Here is a 5,742-nt window from a genome sequence, read left to right as displayed (position 1 = left end):
GTCAGAGAAAAAGAGGAGGACCCCCCGTGAGATGGATTGACAAAGTAGCAGTATCAATGGGCTCAAGCTTGGCAACAATTGTGAGATTGGCCCAGGACAAGACTGTGTTTCGTTCTGTTGTGTATAATAGGGTAGCTATGAGTTGGTACTGACTTGATGGCACCTAACAACAGGGTCAGTATGAGTCAAACCAACTCAACAGCACTTTGCAAAAACAATGGGAAACAAACTTTTATGCGTACTCAAAAAGGCAGCTAGCTGTCTTTGACATGCTTCATTCATGTCATTGAAGTTGACTTTACTTTGAGTAAGCAATTCTTCCCCAGTTGTATTTCAAGTGCCTTCCAACCTAACGTTGTCATCTTCCTGCTGTTCTACTGTTATTCATATGGTTTTCAGTGGCTAACTTCTTAATAAAAGGTCCACATTTTCCTTCTTTCTGCTCTTATTTAGAAACTCCGCTGAAACCTGTCCACAATGTGTGAACCTGCAGGCATTTGAAATACTGGTGACATAGCTTCCTTCATCACAGAAACACACAAACCACCACAGTGACAGAGGAGCAATGGTGCCAATCACTAAATACAGACAAATTAACATGTATACAAGTTATTGATCATCCAACTGTCACCTCAATTAAATGATGACACCTACATTAGTAATATCATAATCTGATGAATTTTAATTCAAAGTCATACCCCTGTCACTTTAAATTATTCTTTAAAATGATACTATGAGTCAGCTTTGAAATTAAAATTATTTTGTACTCATCTTATCTATTTTACCATACATGATATACTGAAAGAGAGTAGAAAGTGTCATATTTGGGGAAATAGAGCATTTTCTAAGATAACAAAAATTGATAACGTCGTGACCGCCTAGTACCACACTATCAAACATTCATCTGTTGAAAGCTTCCAGCTGGCTTTTAAGACAAGTTATTCAGATGCTAGTGGTATATCATTTAATTACCAGAAATAAAACTTCAAATTTAGTTAAATAGAAAGTTCAGATAAATCTTTGGTACTCAAGTATATTTCAAGATCCAGTCTATAATAAAAGCATGTCATTATGATGGTATACATGACTGCCAATGGCTAGGAGGGATTTTAATAAATCTTTAGATTTTAAATGTGAAGAGGGTTTAGTTCAATCTTTCTGAATGTATGTTAGTGGACCATTTGCATGAGAATTTATTGGGATTCTTATCTAGTATTGATTGTATCCCTAAATCCTACTGTTCATTCTCAAAGTCATATTGTGTGGGGCAACATGATCAATATGCATTGTCACAAGCTTGTAGATGTACTTAACTTTTAAAAACCACCCTTATGCTTATGGTTTGCATGTAGTCCTTAAGAATAAAGTTTAGTGAAAATATATTTATGCTTAAGGTTCATTTATTTTTTATTTATTTAAGGTTCATTAGTTACCTGTTGTTGTGTGCTATCAGGTTGGTTCTGACTTATAGCAACCATGTATAGGGCTTCTGAGGAACAACTGGTGGGTTTGAACTGCCAACCTTGAAGTTAGCAGTCTAGTGCTTATACTACAGTGTCACAACAGGACTTCAATTTAGGTAACAACTTGTGGTTAGTCCTTATCCTATGATAAACCCTCTATACTTTCAAACCCACCAGCCACTCCTCAAAAACCCTATCTATTACAGGGTTGTTATGAGTTGCAACCAACTTAACAATAACAAATACCTTAAAATTCAGGGAAACTCATTCTTAAAAATACATATATTTTCACCATATGAATATTAATGATGGGTTCTGCTCCCACAAAGATTTACAACCTTGGAAACCCTTTACTGGACAGCACTTAATGACAACATGGTTTATTTATTTTGTTGGAAGCCAACCTAAGTATTCCAAAAGCAAAGTTTCCAAATTCAAAGAATTATACAACCTTACTAGATATAATTTAGTTCTTTTTACTAATATCAACATACTTTAAAAGGAAGTCAAATTGTATAGAAAACAAATGATCCTTTCTAAAAAACAGTTTAATGTGAAGTAGCAAAATATCTTCATGTAAGCAATATAGGAAGAACTGGTTATCAAATACATACAAGGTATCCCACTCGATGTTAAGTGCTAGAGAATTAGTAGTCAAAAAGGTAAGCACAGAGTTTGGGTTTGGGGAACTGTTTTGTTGAAAGCATTAGGAATGATTTGAAAGTCATATAATAAAGTCAGTCCGAAGTGGCACAGTAGGGGAGTTTATCCCAGACTGGGTTAAAGGGTGGATGGTAAGCAGTACAGCCTAAACCAAAATCTGATAGTGACCCTGTATATGGTTTCCAAGGAGTGGCTGAGTTTGAACCACTGACTTTGTGGTTAGCAGTCCAGTGCTTATCGTATAGTGCCATACGAGGATTCTTAGACATAATAAATAAGTACACCAAGGAGGTGATATTGGTGATGTATGATACAGGAAAAGAATAGAGCAGGTCATGGGAAACTGAGTGGGCAGAAGGATATTTATTAGATGACAGGTAGGCACACTAGGAAGGTTACATTTTGTGAAGTTTTTCAAGCAGGTAACAAAATGAGTCATGTAAGTATCTGAGGGCAAGAATAATTGTATATGCCACTTACTGTATTCTGGCTCTTCTGCATCCCAGGCCTATACATGCACATCCCAGTAAAGAAAACCATTAGAAGAAAGATAAGATTTCATGATAACGTGTCACCAACACCGCAGAACACAAAACTAGTGGGAAAGAAGGCATGTTCGGTGTGGAACATACTCAGTTTGAAAGCCTAGACAGACAGCCCATGGAGATCTTCAACAAGTCATTGAAAGTATTGTTGCTGTTTTTTGGTGCCGTTGAGTCAGTTCTGACTCATAGTAGTCCTATGAGCAATAGAGGAAAACACTGCCTGATTCTGTGCCATACTCACAATTGTTGACAGGTTTGAGTCCATTGCTGTTGCCACTGAGCCAATCTATCTCCTTGAAGGTCTTTGTCTATTTCACCACCTCCACTTTATCAAGTATGATGTCCTTCCCCAGGTGCACACAGGATGGGAGGCACATGATATTAAAAGGACTGAAGTTCCTTCTAGATGTCAGGTAAGTGAGGCATACACCATTCAGGTCACACAGAATTAAGATCTGTTGTTGGGTCCTGGGTCACTGGTGTCAGATGCAGGGTATTTCTTCTAGCTAAAATTTCTCACACCATCACTCCAACATCACTCTAATCCCTTTCAACCAATGCACAACCTAAGCATCACCTCTTCCAGGAAGCATTTCCTGATCTTTGCAATGGAAGATATTTCCCTCTTTTTCAACTCCTATTACTCACCACTTTATTTAAGCCTGCCCTAGATGGTTATATAGGTTGTTCACTACACAATTTATCAACTATTTATGGCAACTCTAGCCATACATATGTATTTAGGAGTGCACGATGTCTTTCCCACTAGCCTTTTAGCAACTTAAGAGCACAATTACCATTGGTCTCTTCTTTGTGAAATTTTTGTGTGTGTTTCCAAAATACTTAACTGGATTAGTAATCTAATTGTCTATATAATTGTGAACTTTGAATATCAGTTATCAATTAATTCATTAACAGACATCGAGGAAACACATATTTTAGAAAATGAGTGAAAAATTGGTAAAGTTGTATTCTTAACAGATGTGGTAGGAGTAAGAGACTGAGCCTGACATTTGTCGTGAAGCTCAGCTCATTTTGCTGTGTTCTTTTGAAATTTAAAAATTGATTTTTTCTTATCTCAGGACTATTTCTTGACTTCAAAGGATTCCCAATAACACAATTTGTTGCTGTTACCAATGAGTTTATTATTTTTGATAATTCCTTAGGTGTGTTGCTGTGCTATATATTTTCATTAATAAACTGTTCCAGTAATGTATACTTCAGAAATTAAATTGCCAATACTATTTATATTATTTCTCTAACACATGAGCTACACTTGTTTTTTTGCCTTATTTTGTTTTGTTGACAAGGTAACATTCATTTAAACTGTGTACATCTGTTAGCCAGAAGGCCAACCTGATTTTAATTCTAAACTGGTTTTCTGATGGCTGTATTAAAACACTCCCACATCTCACACCATCTGGTGCTATTAACTTCTTAAAATCTTTTCAGGCCATTTGTGCCAAAGATTGTGTGTGTGTGTTGAATGACTTATTCAGGATATTGTTTTCCTTAAAATTACTTTAGTAACTCAGAAATTTGAATTTGCATCCCTCATCCTTATTCTATTAAACATGTCCAAATGTCAGGGTTATAATGGTTTTGGAGAATGTCTTTATGACACAGGTTGCTACTTTTATCTCATACACATGCAGTTCTTTCTTTCTGACTTCTTTCATCTGTCTTGGTGGATTTGAGAGGCTCCGGGAAACCAACCCTGCCCCCCAAGTGATAGCATTTCAATGCTGGTAAGTCCCACTCCTGGCTAATCTCTGAGGTTGCAGCACTAAAAGCAACTCCTAAAGTACAAAAGTCATTTAGGAGTGGTATCATGTTAAACCCTGAGTGCTTAAATTATATCATTAAGGGGCACATGGCTGAGGAAGGAAGAAGCAGCACAATTTAGTACTGATGGCAAGAAGAGAAAAGAAATGAGTATTGCCAGATGGTTTCAATGAAAGCTCTACACACAAAATATGTACGTAAACTCATGTACAAGTTGGAATCTTAACAGTAATCTACATTTATTTTATGGCTTGAAATGCATTATAACTTTTATAAGTTTAAACAATTCTTTTTTTCTGAACAGGCACTTTTGTTTAAATTACCAAATTCTTCTTATTATTAATTCAAAACTAAATCTCCTACACTCATAGATACAACAAATCCTTTCCATTTCAGCCCCAACAGAACAAAACAAACCACCTCTTGTCGCTTCTGATTCAGAATAACCCTATAGGACAGAATAGAACTGTTCTATAAGGTTTCCATTTTGTTGTCATATTTGGCTTCATCTTCTCAAGCCGATCTTTGAAATTTTCCATTCAGCTCTTGTATCTCCTCATTTCTTCCATTTGCTTTAGCATCTCTATGCTGGAGAGCAAGTTTCAGTGTCTCTTCTGACATCTATTTTGACCTTTTCCTTCTTTCTTATCTTTTTAATGACTTTTTTGCTTTCTTCTTGTATGATGTTCTTGATGTCATCCCACAACTCTTCTGGTCTTCAGTCTTTAGTGTTTAATGTATCAAATATGTTCTTCAGATGGTCTCTAAATTCAGGTGAGATATATTCAAGGTCATATTTTGGCTCTCATGGACTTGTTTTCATTTTCTTCATCTTCAGTTTGAATTTGCGTATGAGCAATTGATGGTCTGTTCCCAGTTTGCCCCTGGCCTTGTTTTGACTGATGATATGGGGCTTTTCCATCATCTCTTTCCACAAATGTAGTCAATTTGATTTCTATGTATTCTGTCTGGTGAGGTCCATGTGTATAGTCATCTGTTATGCTGTCTAAAGAAGATATTTGAAATGAACAAATCATTGGTTTTGCAGAATTCTATCATGAGATCTCCAGCATCATTTCTATCACCAAGGCCATATTTTCTAACTACTGATCTTTCCTGTTTGCACCTAACCTTTGCATTCCAATCACCAGTAATGATAAATATACATCTTGATTGTTGAAGAATGAGGGATTGATATCATTGCTGATGTCCAATGGATCTTGGCTGAAAGCAGAGAATACCAGAAAGATGTTTACTTGTGCTTTATTGACTACGCAAAGGCTTTC

The sequence above is a fragment of the Chrysochloris asiatica genome, unplaced genomic scaffold, assembly GCF_000296735.1.
Source record: "Chrysochloris asiatica unplaced genomic scaffold, ChrAsi1.0 scaffold00170, whole genome shotgun sequence".
Classification (NCBI taxonomy): Eukaryota; Metazoa; Chordata; class Mammalia; order Afrosoricida; family Chrysochloridae; genus Chrysochloris; species Chrysochloris asiatica.
This window is presented reverse-complemented; position numbering follows the sequence as displayed.